This window comes from Pelobates fuscus, chromosome 12, assembly GCF_036172605.1.
Source record: "Pelobates fuscus isolate aPelFus1 chromosome 12, aPelFus1.pri, whole genome shotgun sequence".
In the NCBI taxonomy this organism is placed as follows: Eukaryota; Metazoa; Chordata; class Amphibia; order Anura; family Pelobatidae; genus Pelobates; species Pelobates fuscus.
Window position 1 is genome coordinate 40,865,396 of NC_086328.1, and position 25,224 is coordinate 40,890,619.

The 25,224-nt window shown below is 43.3% G+C and overlaps 1 protein-coding gene across 4 annotated transcripts in view; it reads right to left on the reverse strand.

The window, feature by feature from the left end:
* CHD9 (chromodomain helicase DNA binding protein 9) overlaps positions 1 to 12,727 on the reverse strand; it is a 174,104-nt gene extending 161,377 nt beyond the window's left edge. For all 4 annotated transcript variants that reach the window (XM_063437577.1, XM_063437575.1, XM_063437576.1 and 1 more), the window contains exon 1: positions 12,496 to 12,727. The gene's annotated coding sequence lies outside the window, so the exon portion shown is untranslated. The remainder of the gene's footprint in view (positions 1 to 12,495) is intronic.
* Positions 12,728 to 25,224: the final 12,497 nt, after the last annotated feature.

A 25,224-nucleotide genomic window follows, 5' to 3' on the forward strand; every position in this document is an offset into this window, starting at 1 on the left:
CTTGTCCCCCCCCTCATCCCATAGTATTCTTGTCCCCCCCCTCATCCCATAGTATTCTTGTCCCCCCCTCATCCCATAGTATTCTTGTCCCCCCCCTCATCCCATAGTATTCTTGTCCCCCCCTCATCCCATAGTATTCTTGTCCCCCCCCTCATCCCATAGTATTCTTGTCCCCCCCCTCATCCCATAGTATTCTTGTCCCCCCCCTCATCCCATAGTATTCTTGTCCCCCCCTGTCCCATAGTATTCTTGTCCCCCCCCCGTCCCATAGTATTCTTGTCCCCCCCCCTGTCCCATAGTATTCTTGTCCCCCCCCCCGTCCCATAGTATTCTTGTCCCCCCCCCCCTGTCCCATAGTATTCTTGTGCCCCCCCCGTCCCATAGTATTCTTGTCCCCCCCCTGTCCCATAGTATTCTTGTCCCCCCCCTGTCCCATAGTATTCTTGTCCCCCCCCCCGTCCCATAGTGTTCTTCTCTCCCCGTCCCATAGTGTTCTTCTCTCCCCGTCCCATAGTGTTCTTCTCTCCCCGTCCCATAGTGTTCTTCTCTCCCCGTCCCATAGTGTTCTTCTCTCCCCGTCCCATAGTGTTCTGCTCCACCCCCTCCCCTGTCCCATAGTGTTCTTTACCACATCTCATAATGATCCATGCCCCCTTCCCCCACATGCCTCTCTCTCTCTCCCCCCTCCTTGGTCCCTGCTCCCCTGGTAGCGTGGCAGAGCGGAGCAGTGTGCACCGCGGTACAGTAGATTCAGTCTCCTGTACCCGGCTGGACTGACAGGAAGTGCTCTCTCAGTGAGCACTTCCCTTCAGTCTGGCCAGGTACAGGAAACATAAGTTCCTGTGCCGCGGTGCGCACTGCTCCGCTCTGCCACGCTACACAGAGTGCCTGGCAGGAGGGAGCGCTTGTGCGCCCACCTCCTGCCGGTCACTCCAATTTAGTGCGCCCTAAGGCAGCTGCTTGTGCCGCCTTATGGACGCGCCAGCCCACCTCATTATTGGTATTACCGGTGATCAGTCAATACTTGCAAAAAATTTAAATAAATACATTTAAAAAAAAAAAAAAAAAAAATATCGGAATATTGTCGATAATATCGGCAAAACCTATAATTGGTCGATCTCTAATAATTACCTACTGGAAGATCGCTTTCCCTACATTGAGTGCATGGAGCTAAGTGCAGAAGTTATGGGATGTCTGTTGCATCACATGAAAGTGGTATGGATGGTAAACCATTAAAGTCTAAAGATACCACAAAATACACTGGGAAATAATGTTTGATCTACGCATATGCTGATATTTTAGCTAGCATAATATATATGTCGAAGTTTCCTTTGTCATATTCGACATTACTGGTATCCTTAAAGGAATACTATAGGGTCAGAAACACACACACACACACACATATTCCTGACCCTGTAGTGTTAAAATCTATCTAGCCCCTCCTGCCCCGCTTGGCTGACATCAGAAGTGGTGTACTGAGCCAATCACAATGGAAAGCATTGGATTGGTTGAGCTTGTCAATGAGGCATATCAAGGGCAGAGCCAGCACAAGTCAAACACAGCCCTGGCCAATCAGCATCTCCTCATAGAGATGTATTGAATCAAAGCATCTCTATGAGGAAAGTTAATTTTCTCCATGCAGAGGGAGGAGACACTGAATGTTAGACTGTGCAGCACTGCCAGCTTTGTCCAGATACTGCTTATACATTGAGTGACAAAGAAGAATATGGTAAACTGCGTCAAAAGGTTAACAATTCTAAAAGTGCGTACAATAAAATAGTAATATATACATACACTGGAGGAAGTCCAATATTGTGGTGGTATATATAACCCTCAAAAAAATAAGAACAGGAAAAAATAATAGTGCAATAAGTCACAAATATTAAAACATATATGTATATAAAAACCCAATAAAAGACTAACATACTTTAGAGCTCTTAGCAGCTCTACCATATATCGCATGGACGGTATAATCCCTGTCTTAGGATATGTGGATAGTTGGTGTCCAGTTCTCAGCAGAAAAAGCAGAATAAAATCAAATGGCACAGTATGTAGTAAATAATATGCAATAAAAAAAAGCAGGTATCCTACCTACAATTCCCAGAGCAATATCTTGCTCTGGTGAGATGGGCTTGTGGTGGTATAATCCCCACCAGAGGATATACAGGATATGCAGGAATCCAATTGAACAGCAGCAGGGAAGAAAATAAAAAAATATCGAAAGGGATATGGAAAGTAGCAGTAAATTTTATTGGTAAATGATGGAATTTCATTTTTGGCTTTAAATCTATTTCAACACAAATCAATGTATGAGCAGTATTATACAAATCTATATATTAAAAAAGTGCTTCCAGGGCGGCGCCGGGCCACCGAGCTGAGCGGTCGCAGGACAGCTCGGCTCCTGCACATAAAGCTGGAAATAATCACCTAATACCTGCGGTCCATGAAGTAACTGGGCTGCCTGAGCTGGGGAGAGGCTGGCTCACTGAGTTTTAGTCCCTCAGAGGAGAGGGCCCGCTGCATCAGGCAGGACCTCACCTGGCAGTGAGTGGAGCGGACAGCCGCCGCACCACTATCCTGCCTGACGGAGCCCGACATACAAGCACCATCAGCAGTCCCGGTCCTGATCCCCCCCACCCCCCCCCTCTGGACCGGGGGGGGGGGGGGGGTGATCCCAGTCCAAGCCATGGGGCCACGCTCTGAGCCACCGTCACATCATCATGCAGACCAGTGACCTGCGATTAAGATGGCAGTGGCCACGTGCACGGCTTGGACTCACTATCCTGGCGTTACAAGCGTGCATGTAAAATCTAAGCACTGCAAAAATAAAGAATTTAAAAAAATTAAAAATTAAAAAGTGCTTCCAGTCCCCACTGATTTTTTTATATTTGTATAGTACTGCTTATACATTGATTTGTGTTTAAATAGATGTAAAGCCAAGAATGAAATTCCAGCATACTACTGTCCCAGGTAACAAATGGCTTGAGCTGCCCTGTAATCAACTCTTCTAAAGATTGCCAGTTCCTAGTGCCACCTTTTCTATCACTGCGTCAGAAAATAATGGTTTATTTTTGCAAGTGCTACACCGAAGTGTGTTGCCTAACTGCTATTACTTGAAAGGCCGGAGAATGGGAATACCTGGGTGTATAAGAGACACTTCAGCTACAAAGAGAACTGAACCTTTGGTCTTTTGGCAGAATCTACCTATAAACAAGATAACAGAGTTAGGGGCATCCCATCTGCCAGCATAAAATGCAGTGGCTGCCTAAAAACCTTGACAACTATGGTCCCGAGGCACATTGTCTGCTATGGATTCAGGCAATGACACCCTTATTGCTAGGCAATAGCTCTTAAAAGAAGATTGTGACGTGCTCATTCCCCAGGTTTCAACCAGATTCAGAGAGCAGCGACTGCTAGTTCTCTAGAATACAGTTTGAGGCAGCCTGTCTGATGCCTGTCCGATAATGTGCCAATGTGAAGTGGAAGCCAATAAATTCTTACATACTACTATATACTTTCCAGAAGAGATAAGACACAAGGGATGTAATAAACACCTTGCCATACGGTTATCATAGACGGCAGGAGGGCTCCCTGTCTAATAGAATACAGAGGATAAATCTTGTTGAATATTGCTTCATAATGCTGATTAATAGGCATGTAAGCAGCAGCTGCTCATAAGAAAGGTGAATTGATGTCAATTTGTCTGCTGCTTCTCCGGGGAAGACCCCATCTATTAACAATTCTGAATTATGGATGGGATTGGGGTCCTCAGAATGTATCTACACATTTATAAATTGCACAGAGCAAGCAAGCATATGAAGAATATAAAATAATATATAAGCTGCTGCTCCACAGATCAAGATTGATACAGTCAGAAAATCATTATACGCCTGCTCTTAGGAAATAAGTACAGGGACAAGGGTGGTGAGGGCAAAAGGTTGTTAGTCTGCCAGTCAAAGAAATGAAAATAAAGACAGTCTGTTTTCCCTCTGATCCAGAAAGATGATGAATCTTGCCCTGTGCTATTTTTCAGAGAGGTTGAAACACACACACAGTCTGATACTGAATGTCAAACCATGCACGCTATAGCTTCTCGGAATTGTGTGGGAAGTTAACAGCTACAGAGACAGTTCCAGAAAAAAGAACGAGGGACACCCCTTAGAAGTCTAGAAGACATAAAGTAGCACACTGTCTGCTTCAGCACCGAAGAGAAAAAGAGGGTGGGATAACTGTACATGACCTGCATGTGAAGAAAAGCGGAAGTGCCCCTGTCTATGACAGGAGTGAGCGTGTCTGTGGTTGCTCACAATATAATTGTTAGGGCCTGGGGGGATAGAGGAGGAGGGCATCCTGTCAGCATGGCCAGAATGGGTGGAGTGATACAGACTCCCTCTGTTGTTTGCACTGTATCTCATGCAACATTCTGTCTAGTGACGCTGGGAGGAGACAGTGAGGAGACTGGAGTCAGCCCAACTGGGCCCGACTGACAACACACTGGGGAGATTGGGAGAAAAGTGACCACTTATCTTGTCCTTACTATACTTTAGGCGTTAACTGCTAAACTGATAATTCAGTTTAATCTGACAGTATATCGATAATGTATGAAATAAAACAGAAACCACGTGTAAATAGTGCCGAAGTGAAATGTCACTTCGTATTTACACAAACATGGATTTAAACTGACTTTGTATGTAATAAGGAAATTTTGTAGATTGACAGGTGCCCCTCTACCTTTACCTTCTTGATCCCAGTACTTGAAAACTACAATTCACATGTTACTTTGCTAGCCTATGAATGGTAAATTAAGAGGAGTCTACTTTTTAGCCACCTTGGCTTTCCTCACCTCAAAGCTTTAAAAAAGCTACCGAACAACCTTTTTTTTTTTTTTTTTTTTAAAACAGCAATTTCTTAATGGGAGTTAAATAAACTTTAAATAACCCAATCATTGTTAAGCCTGCAATGCAATGATTGGAAACCTAAGCATTGACAGAGTTAATTGCATTTTAATGACTAGAAGCACTTGTACGGATTTACGTAGCCCTAAAGGCAGTACTACGGCTCCGCGTGTTCACGTACTAAGACACAGACAGCAAGACTGTATTCTGTATAAACTACAAACACTACTCACAAGATCACTCAATCTTCTATTCACAGGTACTTGTAGTCAATATGTAGAACTATTTTTAAGAAAATGTTATACACAAACTGTACACATACCACAGTACATCACATGCAAAGCTAAATAATGCTCAAAATGTTCTAAGAATGACAGATTACAGAAATCAGTTTGGAATTAGAGAACATGAAACTTGATCAATTGAAATTGAGTCACCTAGCTATTTACAGGGTGATACATTAAATCAGGGGTTCCCAACCCAGTCCTCAAGTACCCTCTACCAATCCAGGATTTATGGATTACCTCATTGTGTCTAAAATGTTTGTTTTTTCCCCTTTCTAAAACCATCCTGGGCTGCTTTTCGTTTTTTTTAGGTGGAACAAAAAAAAAATGCATAAAAAACTGGATGCAACTCTGAACATTCCCGTTCCTGGGCATTCACCTGGACACTGTTACCTTACAGGCTAGTTTACCAGGAGAGAAGGTGCGACAAAGCATAGAGATGGTGGAGTATTTTCTGGTTAAGGACACGTGTACCAGGTCAGACCTACAATCTTTACTGGGCACGTTGAACTTCGCCATAAGAATCATTCCGCAAGGCCAGGCATTCATCTCTAGATTGTTGTGCCTTCTCCCTTTACTCAAACTGACTCCAGCTCCCCGTCACTAGATACTCACGCCAGGGCAGATCTACTCATGTGGCTACGCTTCCCGTCTCACTGGAATGGGAGAGCCATGTTCATCACTCCTTTATCAGATTCCTCACCTGTCATCTGGACCGATGCCACAGCTCACACAGTGTTTGCGGCAATCTATCGCAATGACTGGTTCACAGATTCATGGCCAGTAGAAACCCTAGGTTTGCCCTCATTTCCCACTACATTAGCCCTATTCAAAATCTATCCGATTGTGGCAGCCGACGGAGTATGGGGACACTTATGGGGGGGGAAAGCAGAAAATGCTTTTCCGACAACAAACCAGCCTGTGACATAATAAACAAGGGTAGATCCTCCTCACTCACCATCATGAAATTGATCCGAAGCTAACTTGGTTAGCAGCGACACTACAATTTCACATCACATGCATCCACATTCCAGGAAACACCAACACAGCCGCTGACGCATTGTCTCGATTTAACTTACAGGTTTTCTTCAGGACACACCCCACAGCCAACTCCAGACCAGTCAGCACCCCCCCATTCCAAGACCCCATCCTGGACTAGAAAGACTGCTATCTCACAGCAGATACCTAGCCAGAGCAGCACTATCCACAAACACATCCCGTGCATACAATCGAGCATTTACCATATACACCAAATTCACGACACCTCATCAGATAATTGACACTCATTCTCTGGATTCCATTATTGCATTTATTTCCTTCTGCCACCTTAAAGGGACACTCCAGGCACCCAGACCACTTCTGGAGTGGTCTGGGTGCCAACTCCCACTACCCTTAACCCTGCAAGTGTAATTATTGCAGTTTTTCATAAACTGCAATAATTACATTGCAGGGTTAACTCAACCTCTAGTGGCTGTCTACTAGACAGCCACTAGAGGTCACTTCCTAGTTTCTAGCACAGGTTTTCTGTGCTAGAGCGTCGCTGGACGTCCTCACGCTGTGTGAGGACCTCCAGCGTCGCTCAAAACCCCATAGGAAAGCATTGAAATGATTTTTCAATGCTTTCTTATGGGGAGACGTAATGCGCATGCGTGGCATTTCCGCGCATGCGCATTAGGTCTCCTCTGCCGGTGGGCGAGATTAGTCTCGCCCACCGGCCGACGTAATCACAAGGAGGAGCGTTGCGGAGGCGGAGACAGAGGCGAGGGACATCGCCGCTGTCCCAGGTAAGTCACTGAAGGGGTTTTCACCCCTTCAGTAACTGGGGATTGGGGGGGTGGGAGGGAGAGGGACCCTCCAGTGCCATAAAAACTGATTGTTTTTCTGGCACTGGAGTTTCCCCTTTAACCTAAAATTATCATTGAACACCTTTAAACTATATATCTCGGGTATACAACATCACATCACCAGTGCCTACCCTAGTTCTAAACCCTTCATGTCTTCCTATCCCGTGAAAAACATATTAAAAAGGCACACTAAGATTAGACTTACCCACTACCTCTACCAGACTTCCGATAGACAGTCCCAAGTTTCGCGCACTCTCCAATATCTTGGACTCCAAACCTTTTGAAACCCAAACCAACCTAGTTATCAAGACAGCGACTTACCTAGCTTTCTATGGGTTTTTACGATCAAACGAGTTCTCCACCTATAGTGTTTAGTGTCATCATCAGCTCCTCAAAATTACAAACCTCCAGATCACTACATACTCACCTTAGGTCACACTAAAACTAATCAAATAGGCCCACCTACCAAGATCTGCTACTATCCCATCGGCAATCAGTGGTGCCCCTTCGCTGTATTTGACACCTTTCTGGCTACTCTCACAGGTCTCAGTCAAAACGCCCCACTACTCTCATTACAAGGTTTCCCCTTAACAACTGCCAAGTTCATTCAGTACATCAGAACTCTGTTCGTCCGACTCTGCCTCAACCCCACAGAGTTTTCAGGTCACTCGTTCAGAATTGGAGCCGCTTCGGCAGCCTCAAGTCACAACGTACCCTCTCACATAATTAAAAGATTAGGCCGGTGGAAATCTGCGTTCTACGCCACTTACATTCCACAACCAGAAATAAAACTAAGATCAGCATTCAAAGGTCTTGCTATGTAACCTATGTATAATATAGTGAATGGTTTACTCCAACCTTTATTCCCTCTTTTATTACAGGCCTACCCCATACGTCGGTTCTGGCACACCACAACCGACTATCATATTCTGGTATAATCATTATACTTTACGGCTTATGTCCCCGACTACAAATAGAAAAGCGTAGCCTGTAATTGTGGGAGGGGTTACCCGGCTATAAAAGCTCAGGCCCCCTCCAAAATCAGTACTGGAATTGCTGGGTTCATCCCTCCCACCACAACCCTCTATAACCATTCTTGGGTGGGCCCTCTTTTATTACAGGCCTACCCCATACGTCGGTTCCGGCACACCACAACCGACTATCATATTCTGGTATAATCATTATACTTTACGGCTTATGTCCCCGACTACAAATAGAAAGGCGTAGCCTGTAATTGTGGGAGGGGTTACCCGGCTATAAAAGCTCAGGCCCCCTCCAAATCAGTACTGGAATCGCTGGGTTCATCCCTCCCACCACAACCCTCTATAACCATTCTTGGGTGGGCCCTCTTTTATCACAGGCCTACCCTATACGTCGGTTCCGGCACACCACAACCGACTATCATATTCTGGTATAATCATTATACTTCACGGCTTATGTCCCCGACTACAAATAAAATAATTAATTATATTATATATATATATATATATATATCTCTATATCTCACATGGGCATCAATCGGGCTGACTCATCGCAAGAATTTACCTCTGTGGAAACTAAAGTCTCAGGAGTAAGCGTCTGTTCAGTTTGTCATGAGTTCCTCAAGCTATGGCACTGCCAATACATTATGGTAAATGGGATAGATTCTATTCAATAAGTTTTGTTCTGCTGTAATTCAGGGCTTGACAAATATCTTAAAATTTAGGAGCCAGGTTTTTCCAATGTCAAAAATACAATCCCTAAAGGCACACTATAGTCACCAGAACTACTGCAGCTTAATGTAGTTGTTCTTGTGTCTAAAATCTGTCCCTCCACACTTTTCAATGTACACCCTGCCATTTCAGAGAAAAGGCAGTATTTACATTGTTGCCTAGTAACACTTTTCGTGCAAGTCACCCAGGCGGCCTCTAGAGTGCACAGTACGCAGCACCTACGTATAGAGTCTCCACGCTCTGCATGGAGGCGCTGAATGTTTCCCATAGAGCTGCATTCATTCAATTCATCTCTATGAGGAGATGCTGATTGGCACAGCATGGCGTTTTGCCACACATGCGCAATAGCCTCCCAATGCGTTCCTATGGGAAAGCATTGGATTTGCTGAGATCATCAAGATTGATGATTGCAGTCACAGAAACAGGACCAACTGCTGCGAGAGCAGCACAGCGAGGGAAGGGGGGAGGCGAGTAAAAACCCTTTGGAGATTGGTTTGATTAATATTTCAGGTGACACCAACCTGGGGTTAAACCAAGAAATATCATTACTAGTTTCACGGAGATAGGGCACATAGGTAATGGCTTAAAGAAGAGAAGCATTGACTAGCAGATAGACTTTAAGTTGGGATGAATAGAAGTCTATCTTCCCATCAATGCTGTTCCTTTCACATCCATTGATTACCTGGAAAAAGAACAGGCAATACCTATATATAAGGAGGTGTGTTAGACTTCCTCCTGCAACTACAAGCCCTATGATTAGCAATCCAGAGGTTCCCTAACCCAAACAGTTTTACTTAAAGGAACATCCCAAGCACCATAACCAGGACCACATGCTGTGGTGGTTATGGCATCAGGAATGCATTGGTTACTTCCCCAGTTAAGTAGCTAAACCAACAAAAACAGAGACTATGGGAACAAACAAAAGCTCATAAAAACTCAATAGCTTGGAATATGACGTCATTGCGGCCATGCATCACTTAACAGCTCTCTAGGGAGCAGAGCAGGGATATGACAGCAGCCCCACTGGACCCCAGGGAAAGCTGATACACTCCAGATTTCCCAGAGATATGAAGGCTGTGTGGATGTAAAATAATAAAAGTAATGATTTGAGTGAGTGAGTGTTGCAGTGTGTGAGAAATCAGTGAGTGTGTTACAAGACAGCAATGTAAACCCTGCCTTTAGTCTGAAAATTCAGTGTTTACATTGAAAAGCATGAAGGGACAGTATATAGACTTCAGAACAACTACATTAAGCTGTAGTGGTTCTGGTGACTAGTGTCCCTTTAAGAATTTTATTTTTGAAACTGAAAAATCTGGCTCCTAACTTTTTTTAACTGGCTCCTAGATTTAAAACAAATTTGTCAAGCCCTGCCATGAGGGCAGTCCAGAACTGAAATACCGGCAAGTTGTCTCTGCATGAGAGATACAGCAACCCTGGACGCTCGTTTTGGCCTTGATTGGGCTTTGTCAGTTGTAGGCGATACCCCTCGAGGCAAAGTGAGCACGGGTGCCCACGTCTGGATTACCCTTTTAACTTCAAGGGAACATCCCAAAACAGAAGAGTAGATGACTGGAAGACCTCAGGTAAGCTGTCAAACAGGCTCCATAGCCACTACAGTAGGCTATAGTGGTTATAATGCTTGGTGTGCTCCTGTAAATGATCACTCCAAACTCCTACAGCAATTCACCTTGTGTAATTGCCTTAGTGGTCACCTGGCTCCTTTGTCTTATTTTAATAAAAGGGCTTATTTCAAGAGAATTTGGCACTTTTATAATCTCACCTTAACGCATTTTAGATGCCGACCAGCAATGCTTTCGGAATAAGAGAATAGCCATGCAATCTCCCTGCCTCCTAATGCTTCTCTATGATCAGCATTGGTTGGCCGAGAGATCACCACTAGTACTGATCTTCCAGAGACAGAGCCGAGCTCCGGCGATAAGATGGTCTCACCACTGGATTATTTAACTTAATTTTTAGGAGACCTAAATCTAAAGTTTAAAAGCCCTACAATGTTATAAAGTTATGTATTTCTTTCTAACAAAAGAGTTTCCCCTTTAAAAAAAAAAAAAAAAAAGAATTCTGTCTCAATCCAAGATAGAATGGAACATTCTATGACATGAAACATCTACAGATTTCAACTTTTGTGTAGGCCCTGTAGACAGCAGGAAGATCTTAAATACATGTGGCAAATGTGATCACACTCAAATTTGCTGACTGTATACTTTTATTGGGATCAACCATTTAAGACACACCTGCTGCCACTTTTACTTTGTAAATTACTTATGATACATCAGCTAGCCTAACAGTCATTTATGGGTCTGACACGTTCAGATGTCTTGTTAACTCTACAGATCTTAATGGGCTAGACATTGTAGACATATTTACCTAATCCAAGACTAGTGATATGTCTGCTGATTTGTGTGGGATTGTCACTTTTCCATTTAGTTTGGGGGTCAAACTATTATGCCCATTAGGAAGGTGTCTGGGCATATATAATTGGATCACCATCTTGCACACTCTTATTACATGTCAAAGGTCTAATTGGATAAGAATGTAAACAGCTCAAAACATTACTCTCCAGTAGACAACTTATAGGATTAACCCAATAGCTTAGATGTCCACATAATTCTGTGATATTTCCCCAGGAGACAAAAAAGTTTAACCCTTTTCACATGAGACTGTATATAACCATGGATAGAGAAGACATTATTTAGCACATTGCAATTCAGAGGTTTAATGTATTCCTCATTTAAAAAAAAAAAAAAAAAACCTTGTGAATAAAATGTAGGCCAGAAAAGAGAAGCTGGAACGAATTGGAGACATTGTCCAACTCTGTTATTCTGGCCTACATTTTGCAAATTAGATTTCAATCGACCAGCATTTGTTATTTAGCGAATAAGCCCCAGATTCCACAACCCCGTTATGGACCATTTTTCCTAAATGTTGGTGGTTCCCCTTGTTTAATTACAAAACTGTCAAAGTGTGCTAAAAACTTACCCAACAACGCCACATGGCTTAATGGCTGCTTGTCACTTTTTGTGTGTGACTGAGTCTAAAAATGTATTTAATTGTACCAGGTTCCATAATGGCTCTCTATTAGGGCAGGTGCCACATGGTCTGCTGCCTGCATGACACAGCTCCAAATCTATCCAGCACCACAAAGAGGGAATCAGACACCCTATACCTCTGTGGCCTGGCATCTCTCTGACCCCTTATCAGTCCATGCAGAACCAATATGCCCACCCCAACTACAGAGAGAGAGCTACCACCCCCCACCCCATGCATATATTGAAGAGATGAGGATGACATATGGCACTGACAGCCAAGCTTCGGAACTCCATTTCCCATCATGCTCAGCCAGCAAGCACCAAGGGCAATATAGATCCCAAACACCAACTGGTGCCAACCCTAAACCCCTCTATGGTGTACCCTATACCAATAGCACTGCTGGCACCATAGCTGCTGCAGGTCACGTTTCCCAGGATGCTCAGCCAGCCATGAGGCTGTCACACCATAAGAAGCAGCCCTGTAGAAACGGGAAGTGGGCAGCCATCACAGTGCCATTCTCAGCTGGCACCCCTGGCACCCCATGCCCACACTTTGGGATTCCCACCCCCTTCACCCACCACCACCACCTCCTAACAGCTCACCACTGGCAGTGCCAGCCCAGGTCGCCAGCAGCCCCCCCCCCCCCGGTCCCTCTCCCATGCCATCCTACACCCCCCCACCCCAGTGCCCCCTCACCCACATGTCATCTTACCCGAGATCCCGCCCGACAGACACCACGGCCGCACGGGGAGGAGAGGTAGGCGGGGGGGGGGCACCCCCTCCCCAGTGCTGATCACACCGACCGGATCGATCCCAGCGTATCGATTCCCACCACCACCCCCCCGGAGAGAGGGGATGATGAGGGAATAGGGAGGGGATCGCTCCCCTGATGCTCCGTGTGAGGGCCAAGTTTTCCCACTGGTGATAAAAAAGCGGCCCCCTTTCCAGCCCCTCACGGCAAGCGTGAGATCTTCCCCCGCCTCATTTGCATATCTGTGTCCGAGCCGCTGATTGGCCGAGCCTGCGGGGAGGGGAGGGGAGACAAGTGCGCAGCTCGGGTGTTCAGTGAGTGCGTGGAGGAGGAGGAGGGAGGACGTGTCTGCCGGGGGCTCCCCGCTGTGACAGCAGGGGCTGCCCCCCCTCCTCCTACCTCAGACACCCCCCACCTTCACTGAGGCATCATCACACCATGACTGGAACACCTCTCTCTCTGTCTGCCAGGGGAGAGGGGCGCTCAGTGGGTGCTGAACTCAGTGAGAGTGTGGAGGGGAAGGAGGCTGGTGATCAGGTGGCCCAATATGGCCTCTTCTTCACAGCAAACCAATCCACAGAGACCTTCTAGTGGAAGGTTTGATTGGAAGGTGACTAACCTCCAACCTCTTTATAAAGCTTTATAAACCTAGTGTGCCCCCCTCCCTCCCTCCCCCCCCCCCCCTCTCCCTGCCCCCCATGCAGGGGATACTCTGATGGAGTTGGATCGTCTGGTGGGACAACATTGATCCCAATCTGCTCAGGAACCCGCCATAACCTTATAAAAATGTTCTAGTTTATTTTAACCAATGTATCACCGGCACCAATGATGCTCGCCTGGTAATGTTTCGCATGAAATAAACAAAATAATTATTTGGTGATGGGACGCAGGGCTGCCATCAGAAATTGTGGGGCCCCTAACACAGCTCAAGGTCTGGGCCCCCGTGTGCCCGCCTTCAAGCCCCGCCTCCAAATCCCGCCCACAGGAATACACACACACAGACACAAAAGGACACAGACACAGAAAGATACACACATACTAACAGACACACACACATATAGACACATACACACACACACTGATATACAGACACACACACTGACGTACATACATACTCACATACTGACACACACACATACATACATACTGACAAACAGACATACATACAAACTGACATACAGACATACACATAAATACATAACGGCATACATACACAGATACATAGATATATACATACACAGATACATACACACACACACACACAGACATACACACTGACAGACATACACACTAATATACACACAGACACACACACAGACATACTGACACACACACAGACACACACACAGACATACACAAAGACGGACAGACACACAGACAGACATACACACAGACAGACAGACATACACACACAGAGACAAACACACACACTGACATACACACAGACATACACACACAGACATACACACACTGACATACAGACATACACACTGACATACACACACACAGACAGACATACACACTGACATACAGACATAGACATACACACTGACATACACACACACAGACATACACACTGACATACAGACATACACACACACAGACATACATACAGACATACACACTGACATACACACACCTCATTTGTCAGCCACCCTCCTCTTACCTTTAAGTTGCAGGAGGGTGGCTGGGGATGATGGGAGTGAGCGGATGCCTCTCCTCTCTTTTTTCCTCTCCTCTGCTCTCCCTCCGCTCTCCTCCCGCGCGCAGTAAGCTGGGAGGAAGTGACCGGACGTCACTTCCTCCCAGCAGCCCTTGCGGTGCTGCCGCAATTTTTTTTTATTTTTTTTTAAAGGGTCCCGGTCGCGCAATTACCCGGTCGCAGCGCTGACCGGGCCCCTGAAGATATAGGGCCCATCGGGTGGCCCTAAATGCTTGGGCCACCTGATGGACCGTGGTGCAGATGCACCTGCGGCAGTTTTGCCGCTCCACGTGGGGCCCGGGCGGCCGGGCCCCCCAGGGCCGCCGGTCCCGTGACAACCATCATGGTTGTCACCCCCTGATGGCGGCCCTGATGGGACGGTTTATTCATATGTATACGCTTCAAGTTGACAAAACTTGACAAAAGACAGAGCTTTTGTGCATATGATTAGAAGCGCAAATGATGCCATATAGTGTGGATCTTTAGAGAATTAGAGGGAAGTGCTCATGCCATTGTACAGAACACTGGTGAGACCTTACTTGGAGTATTGGACTTGGTACTGGAGACTGTATATTCAGAAGGATATTGATACTTTAGAGAGTTCAGAGAAGGGCTACTAAACTGATTCATGGATTACAGAAAAAAATGTACCCATGAAAGGTTAAAGGAACTTAACGTGTATAACATGGAGGAAAGACGAGACGGGGGATATATATTTGAAAGAAGAAAAACTACCACAACAAGAGGACATAGTCTTAAATTAGAAGGGCAAAGGTTTAAAAATAATATCAGGAAGTATTACTTTACTGAGAGAGTAGTGGATGCATGGAATAGCCTTCCAGCTGAAGTGGTAGAGGTTAACACATTAAAGCAGTTTAAGCATGCATGGGATAGGCATAAGGCTATCCTAGCTATAAGATAAGGCCACGGACTAATGAATGTATTTAGATAAAATTGGGCAGACTAGATGGGCCGAATTGTTCTTATCTGCCGTCCCATTCTATGTTTCTGTGTAATTACTAAAGATATATTGAATATAGTCTTCTCAGGTCAAAAGAACATTAAAAACGTAATTAAAATATACGTGTTGTGGAGATTTGCAGTGCATATTACTGGGTAAGGAGACTAAAAAAACTGACATCTCAAATGTATTTGAGTTGTTCTGACTTTTGACTTCTTTAATATTGATACAAAAGTTCCCATTAACCATTATATTTTAAGCGGCACTGTCTCATGGGCACTTTGCATTTTGTGGAGACATCTCGTATGATAACATGTACCCTTGCATGGTGAAACCTTGGGGGGAGGTTGATATATTTACATGAATATCTCTCTCACCATTGTCTTGTTCCCTATGGTCTTCAGCATCTGGTGGTTTCATCTACGAATGAGTCATGTCATCCATTGGGGATCTGGTATATGTCATAGGCACGCATATCTAATGAGTAAATTTATTTGTCCTTCAGTGGTTGCTCACCATGGCCAATGAGAAATGGTAGAAAATTTTGGTGGAAGCTGCTTGGTGGAAGTAATCCATTCTCCATCCTGTTTATTATTAATATTTTTTATATACTATATAGTTATATTAATAGTTTTATTCTGCAAAGATTCTCAACCAAATCTTAACTTTTTGGTATAAAGCAAAACTATTGAAAAAATACCTTTTGAATAAAATTTTAAAATCTTGACTACTTGGATATAGTTATATTTTTATACTTTATTGAAGATTGGTTAATGAATACTGGTTTACTGTACAATAAAGGAATCAGACTGAGATGTTGATAGCTATTTTTTTTTCTCCAATTTAAATACACAAAATATTATTGAGATATGTTTCAAATAGCTGAACCTGCTACCTAAATCTTGATGGAGTCTCCAAATTTCTAGCTTTTCTCTGTTTCATAACCATTCGTCTGGAAAGCTCCTACACTGTTTGAGGTTTGAGCACTTTGCTTCCTCCAGCTGTCACATCCACAACCTATAGCCACCCAACAGAAACAGCTCTATACTTTTCTCACATTACAAAGTTATGCAAGTAGCCTTGTTCTACTGAGCTCAACTGAAGTGGAGTCATTTTACAGGAATTACAAATCTTTCACCATTCTAAATTCCTGGAAAATATTTGAGCAATTGTATCTTTAAACAAAAGGAAAGTACTTCTACTGTTGTTCTGTAATTATATATATATATATATATATATATATATATATATATATATATATATATATATATATATATATATATATTAAAATGTGTAATGAAGTATTGCATATGCTTCTAAAACATAAGCTTTAATGACATCCCTGCCAATAACATTTGTCACATTTTATCAGCTCCCGATAAGCCTTTCATTGGTTCGAATCAATTGCATTGACTTTGTAAAGGGCTTCTAGGGAAGAGATAAATATTGGTTTGAAAAATATTGGTTTCCAAAAATGATCAAAAATCAATATTATACTTAGCATTGAAAATATTTGATTTGGCAATTCAAAGACATTTATAATAGATCTAATTCTCAATAAATAGACTGGAAAAATATGTCAAATGTTATTTAACATTTTTTTTTATTATTATTATTATAGGTCTGTTGGCAGCACAAGCAGCCACATGGCAAATAGTTAAAAAAAATAAGCCTATAGGGTTTTGCGCAAAATGAGTTTGCATTGTAGGAAAAGCCCTTCTAAGTGCTTTTCTACACCTATTTGCAATTTGCCAGAGCTCTTGTAAGCCAATCTGATAGACAAGTCACACTTATCTCTTTAACCATGCAAGTCTCAAGATAAGTGAGACTAGCCTGTCAGAGTGTCCTGATTGGTTGGTTTACTCCATCAGAGTGTTCTGATTGGTTGGGTCTAATAAGGGCTTTTCCCACTATGCAAGCTCGGTCTGTGTGGAGCCATTGATGGGCAAGGTTAGGTATTTTGGGGGGCTTTGTGGGATTTCTTTATTTCTTTATGTTTTTGCAATCCAGTCTTTTTTTTTTTATTACTTAAGATCTACATCAGAAGGAAGTCATCTAATAATTGCCCCCCTTCACTATTATTAGTGGACCCCTATGCACCTGGGGGATTGGACATGTACCTATTTTTTTGTCTGGGGTAGACAATAGCATGTCCATCAATCCCCCACCTACCTCCTATGGGTCGGGGCTGGGGGGGATATAAGGTCCCCTCCCAGATAATATTAATTATTTGCCTTGACGTGGCAGGGGAGCATCTTAATGGCCATTGACGTGATACTAAAAAGTTATTGAAGTGTGCATAGTGATTGGGATAGTGGGCAGGTCATTTTTGTTCTATGTATTGGGGCTGATGTGTACTATAGTCATTGCTGCTGCTCCTGTAGTTGGAGTTTGAGAGCAGGGCTTAATGTTAATATTATTAGCTCACACCTGCCACCCAGTCTATTCATTTAATTAGAGCTCCCACCTACTGCCCGTGGGTGGGTTGGCGGTAGATACTATATACCACCGGGTTTATTAGTATTATTTTAGGGTTAGTCATTAAAAAAGGTCGATAAATTTGCTTCCCAAGCGTGTTTAATGAACAATATTTTTCAAGCAGCCAACTCATTTCTTGGGTACAGCTGCTAGAATTTTCAATAAAAATATTATCTGAAACCAGTCGAAGTGTATCGACCGTTTTCATTCCAATAGGATGGAATTAAGTTAGAAGAACGAGAATAATTTTTATTTTTATTTTGTTCAAATTTTTAAATAACTTAAATAATGCTTTTAAAATGATTAAATCATTAAGTATTAATACATTCCACATCTATTTATTCATAATTAAAGATTTTAAGCACCATGACCTTAATTTAAAGCAATACAATATGCATCAAAACATCTTTAACTTAATTGAGTAGTTTTGGTGTACAGATCATGCCCTTACAGTCTAACTGCTCAATTCTCTGCCATGTAGGAGCATTTAGTTAAATCACCTTGTCTATGCAGCCCTAGTCACACCTCTCTGCGTGACCTATACAGTCTCCCTACACATTCCTGTAAAGAAAGATCTAGTGGTTTAAACTTATTTTATTGCACAGCTTAGTATTTTTATCTCCTGCCCTGTAAATAGCCTCCTAGAGCATACATAATCCTCTAGTGAATAAAGTTTAACTAACAGAGCAGGAGCTACAAAACTTCTAAAGTAAACAAACTGTGCTGTCAAAAATGAAACCTTTTTCTTATGCTGACTGGGTTAGTCGCAGCCAAAGGAGGTGCAGCTAGGGCTACATAAACAGAAACAGATTTAACTCCTAAATGGCAGAGAATGAAGCAGTGAGACTACAGCCACCATTAAAGTCTATTGGAATTTGTGTAGATAAATCATTTAGAAAGTTTTTCTGACAGTATTGAATGATTTAGAAAGTTTATTAAATAGATACTATAAACACCAAACAAGGCCAGTGCTACAATAAGGCATCACAAACAAGGTTGCATAAAGCTGTCCCTTCCCACCAGTCATTGTCTGTAGCGGGGGCCACAGTAGAGGATCTTCTTTTTTTCTCTAACCAATCAGACAGAGAGTTGCTGTCTGTGACTGGAGGGGAAGGAATGTGCAGTGAGCAACTTCATTATAGCCCCTCAGCACACCTCTTCATCATAGTACAAACTAAATGGTGCTGTCCGTGTGTGCTCTGTTCCAGAATTCATATTTCTAAATTGTGAATTACTGTGAACCAGTTAAGCAGGTGATGTCATGCTGTGATGTCATAAACATAACTGCAGATGTAATCGCCTCAACATTCTGTCATAAACATAACTGCTGCTATAACTTCTTGAAGACTCTATTTTTTTCACAATTGAAACTGAGGCACTAACAGAACTTCACCTGTATTCTTGGTACTCGTACGATTTCAATGGCATAGAGGTCTATTACTCACTTGAATTTGTCTGAAGACTTGGAGCTTGTCTACCCTCCATCTGATCTCAACATATAGAGATTATTTTTCAAAGGGGATTTTAAGCATTGCGTGCACTGCATTGGATCGATTACAGATAGGGAAGGGAGGTAATTGGTTAGCGGCAGCGCACAGCTTTTTTTTTTTTCCAGGTAGCGGTATCATCTCTCAATCTCTGTTTAATCTGCTTTCCAAATCTGTCTGGCTGTCTATCTATCTATCTATCTATCTATCTACGTATGTCTGTCTGTGTCTATGTCTGTTCTTCTGCCAATTTGAATAGTGTATAAAAGAGTATTGAATTGAATTGAATGAATGATCTTAATTTGCCTCTTAATGCCCAGAAGGAAGGGCAGTCCTTTAAGCCATGGTTCTCCAAAGGTTTCCTCCACAGGAGGTTTTTCCTTTCCTGAGTGCTGAAGGATGACTCTTTGTGAGTCCAGAGGTCACCCACATCTTGGCTGTTTCCTGGTCAAAATTATATTAACATCCAAGATTCTATGATATATCATGGCCCGTAAATACTTACTTTCCTTGTTGGAGACTGTATAATTATATTAATATTGTTAAATATCCTTAATAAATGTAACATGAATTCATATTTATATCTCATTTTGATTTTTATTAATTATTCATTGGTAAAGGAGTTGATTTGATAGTGAAGAGTAAAATGGCTTCTGATAGGAGTAGAGAGCAGCCATCTTGTATGTTTGGTATGGTGCTTTAATTAAAGTGGAATGGTACATGTAGTCATATTATTTCCTTACAAAAATGAGGAAGCTTACATTTTTACAATCTCAATGATTGCATTATCACTGCTCTATCATGATTGTTTTTCCAATATATCTAGATTGTGATTGAATGTTAATACATTTTGAAGAACACAGAACACATACACATTGGTCAAAAGGTATACAGCAGCTAAACTGATGTGCATAATAAATCTGATGATGGAGTAATGGGTGAAGAAAAATGTACCAAAATTATAAAATAGGTTCAACAGGTACTCGTGGAATAATATGCGGGCTTACTCAGTAATGTTAGAATAAAATGTGAATTTCCAGTTTGAGATAAATATAGTAAAATTGGAAAGATTCTATAATTCAGCTATGCTTTCAGTTTGACTACTCTGGCCTTAAATGTAAAATTCACTTTGAATTCTCACTTTAGTAAAAAACAGTGTTTTTTAACAAATAAAAAATATGGTTAGTGCTCTCACGCTCATATAAACATGCTACCAGTACTCTTGTGTACCCTTTTCAAGTACTCAAAGGTCAAAGGAAAAAGGAAGTTGAAAAACAATTAACCCCTTAACCCCTTAAGGACACATGACATGTGTGACATGTCATGATTCCCTTTTATTCCAGAAGTTTGGTCCTTAAGGGGTTAAGGACCAAACTTCTGGAATAAAAGGGAATCATGATTTGTGACTGACCTCTGACCCCTCCCTTCTCTTATTGATATGTTTGTTTTTATTTGAATATCCATCTCTTGAATATATATCTCTGTACCTAGATACATATCCCCCCCTTACCTTTATTGCAAGCTCTCTGACCCTCACATCTCTTTATTCAACAGCCCGATTCCCCAACTTTGCAAGCCCATTACTTCAGTGAGCACGCCTGATGCTCCCTCGCATCTCATCCGTACTCTGTCTTCTTCTCTATCTCCAACTCTCTATAACATTTTCAATCTCTCTCTCTCCTCTGGTATATTTCCATCACAAACATACAAATGTAACCCCAATTCTAAAGAAGCCCAATCTTGACCCTAACTCCCCATCCAACTATTGTCCTATCTCGCTACAGCCTGTTGCATCCAAGATCCTTGAAAGAATTGTGTATGCGAGATTGACAGACTTCCTCGAGTCCAACTCTCTGTTAGACCCGATTCAGTCTGGTTTCCGCGCTAAGCACTCTGTGGAAACGGCACTGACCAAAGTATCCAATAATCTACTCGCTGCAAAATCTCATGGTCACTACTCTATCCTAATTCTCCTTGACCTTTCTGCGGCTTTTGACACTGTTGATCATCAACAGCTTCTTCTCATCCTCTGTAATATCGGTCTACCAGATATTGTTCTCTCCTGGTGCTCCACCTACCTCTCCCAGTGCTCTTCCAGTGTTTCTTTCTCTGGCTCTGCTTCTTCTCCCCAACTCCTCTCTGTTGGTGTCCCCCAAGGTTCAGTCCTTGGTCCCCTACTGTTCTCCATCTATACTGCCTCCCTTGGTAAACTCATTAGCTCCTTTGGCTTCCAATATCATTTCTATGCAGATGACACGCAAATCTACCTGTCCTCTCCTGATCTCTCCCCGTCCCTCTTGACTAGTGTCTCTGACTGCCTCTCTGCTATTTCTAACTGGATGGCTGCCCACTTCCTTAAACTAAACTTGACCAAAACTGAAATTCTGGTCTTTCCTCCCTCAAGTGTTGTTACTCCTGTGTCTGTCTCCCTCCAAGTCAACGGTGCTACCATCAGCTCCACCACGCAGGCTCGCTGCCTAGGTGTTCTCTTTGACTCCGACCTCTCCTTCAAGCCTCATGTTCAGTCTATCGCCAAATCATGTCATTTCCATCTCAAAAACATTGCGCGCATCCGCCCCTACTTAACGCCAGATGTGACCAAGGTGTAGGTCCATTTCTCGCCTTGACTACTGTAATCCGCTTCTCAGTGGTCTTACATGCTCCCAACTTGCGCCGTTACAGTCCATAATGAATGCGGCGGCGAGGCTCATCTTCCTGTCTGCACGCACCTCCCATGCCTCACCCTTCTGTCAGTCCCTACATTGGCTTCCTATAAAATATAGAGCTCAATTTAAAATTCTGGTTCTTGCTTTCAAATCGCTACATAATGCTGCTCCCACCTATCTATCCTCCCTTATACACAAGTATGCCCCGTCTAGGCCCTTATGATCTGCTGAAGACTTACGTCTATCTTCTGTCCGTACTCCTACCTCTGATGCTCGCCTTCAAGATTTCTCGAGGGCTGCATCGTTCCTGTGGAACTCGCTTTCCTCCTCCGTTAGATGCTCACACAGTCTCCACTCCTTCAAAAATCATTAAAAACCCACTTCTTCATAAACGCATATTAATTAAACTGTTAATAGCTCCTGACTGATTCCTCTTCTGCAACTGTCACTAGTCTAATACTATCCTTACCTTTTTGTGTCATTTTACCCCACTCCCTCTAGCATGTAAGCTATTGAGCAGGGGCCTCAATCCCTCAGTTCCTGTGTGTCCAACTTGTCTGGTTACAACTACATGTCTGTTCATCCACCCATTGTAAAGCGCTGCGGAATTTGATGGCGCTATATAAATAACATAATAATAATAATAATAATGTCACACATGTTATGTGTCCTTAAGGGGTTAATGGGGTATGTTGCAGATAAAGGCAACATCTTCACTCCTGATCCTTCTACCAGACATATGGAGATTCTATGGAGAAAGAGCCTACTGCTCTCCAGTTCAGAGAAACCATGTAAGAACAAATATATCTCCATGTGCCTCGCTCCTTTCATTTCCATGAAAGTATCAGCTTCTGGGTTAGATTGTGTGAAAAGAAAAATGTATTTTGGGAAACTAGGATGTTTTAATTAGTAAATTTGGCACGTTTTCACTTGATTAGTAGTAGTAATATTAAGGGACATCTAAAAATGCAACTACCTAGTGTGTCTTATGGAAATAGGACTGTGTGACAGTAGAAAGCCAGGTTCAAGTTACGGTATATGATATGTCCTAAAGGTACATACTCTGGTGCTCCAATAGGTTGGGTTGCCTTCCCCATCTTTACAGTTTTTTTTTTTTTTTTATTTCTTTATTTTTGTTTCAGCATCCGGTACGGCAGAAAAAAGACATTGGATGGCCCACGCAGGGGCCTTTTATAGACATATTATACAGTGCTTTAAACGGAATGTACATAGTGATGTCAAATACAAATTTGAAGTAGTGTGCCGCTCGGCGCTGATTTTCTTTTATCCGGGCGTTGTTAGCCCAAGTAATGAACTGATACATAAACAAAAACATGAATATTGGTAAGGTCGTGGAATTTCAGTACTTAATTTCACAACATATGGACCGGTTAACATTGTGCGGGTCTGAGTTTCAGTCGGTGGGTGAGGAGTCCCTGTGTTTGTTGAGGTGGTTCTTATCACAGTTCTAGTTACTGTTACACAGTGAACTCCCACCGCCTACGTCTTTGCGTCCGTGTCCACCCAGTCGAGGTTGCTTTGCTAGTCTGGTATGTTAACCAAGCTGATGTACTGAGTGATAGGTCTTATAGGAAGTGGGATTGGGTAGGGAATGGGGTTACGGGTTGAGGGGGGGGGGAGGTTATAGAAGGGGGGGTATTATGCACGTCGGGGCGCCCGGCGGGCACAAGCACGCCAAGCCGCAGCTCGCGATTGTTAGATTATCTGGAATTATTCATTGGTATAAGTTTCCCATGGTTGCCAGGTTTTTTGGAATGATTTTTCCGTATTTCTTATTTGGGCTGTTAGTTTGTCCATTAAGTATGTGTCTTTAATTTTAACTATCACGTCGTCAGTGGGGACCGTGGGCTTTAGCCACGATTGTGCTAGTGCCCTTCTAGCTGCCAGTGTAAGTTTGTTCAGAAGTTGTTGTTCTTTTTTAGAAAGGCAGTCAGATGGCCTGGATAGGAGGATCGCCCAGGGATCTAGGTCTATGTGTCGTGTGACGACCTCTTGGAGCAGTGATTGGATTCTCTTCCAGAATTTGGCCACCTCAGGGCATTCCCACCACATGTGGATAAAGGTGCCCTTGCCGCCGCATCCTTTCCAACATGTGTCTGTCGTTGTTTTCCCCATCTTATGGAGCTGAGCAGGTGTGGTGTACCACCTCATGAGCATCTTATAGGCTTGCTCCTGATGTAGCACACATATCGATGTTTTCGCTGTCGCTTCCCATATGTCTACCCAGTCCTCTCCCTCTATTGCTCCCCCTAAGTCTGCCTCCCACTGGTGTATGTAATTTGGGTCTATGGCTCCCTTTTCTGGGGCGCTGAGCTGTGCATAAATCGTCGTGATCATCCCTTTTTGGATTGTTTCGGCGTTGCACAACCGTTCATAGAATGTCATAGGGGTCTGAGCTGCTTTCTTTATGTTCGGGTGTTTGGCAAAGTCTCGCAACTGCATGTATCGGAAGACGTCCTTGGTTGTTAGGGGTGCTGTGGTTTTTAGGGTTTCGAAGGTTTTGAAGGAATCCCCGATGTACATGTGCTTGTATCTTTGCATTCCTGTGCTTTCTATCCCCCTGAAGTCTTGTGCGCTCAGCCCGGGCTCAAACGCTTTGTTCCGTAGGTACGGAGTCAGTGGTGAGGGTGTATGTTTCAGGGCGAATTTGGTGGCTGTCAAGTCCCAGATCCTTATGGAGTTAAGGATCGCTGGGCAAGATGTATGCAAGGATGGTCTGTCTTGTTTAGGCACCCATATCCAAAATTGAGGGAGGTCAGTGTTCATTAGTTTTGTCTCTAGGTCTACCCATCTATGTGCGCCCTCCGGTGTATGCCATGCTATTATCTGGGCCAGTTGGGCTGCCAGGTAATAATGATAAAGGTTCGGGAGTCCCAGTCCACCTCTCGCTTTAGGTCGGTACAAAGTCTGTCGTGCTATCCTATGTCTTTTCTGTGCCCAGATGAAGTTGTCTATGTGTGTCTGTAGTGTTTGCAGGTCTTGCTTGGTAACTTTAGTTGGAAGGGCCTGAAACAGGAGCAGTATACGTGGGAGCAGAGTCATTTTGACTGCATGCAGTCTACCAATCCACGATATGGGTCTCTCATGCCATTTTTCTAGGTCCCGACAGAGCGCTTGGATGGTGGGCGTGTAATTGGCGCTGTATAGCTTCTCTGGGTCAGCCGTGAGTTTGACCCCAAGGTATTTAATATCTGATCGTGTGAGTTTGAGGGGGTAGGTGTTTTTTATGTTGTCTATCCCTTCTCTGTCCATTTCTATTGGCATGGCTACTGTTTTGTCTAAGTTGATTTTGTAGCCTGAGACGCGTCCGTATTCTTCTAGTATGGTCACCAGTCGGGGCAGTGATTGATTTGGGTTGGTTAGTGTGACCAGGAC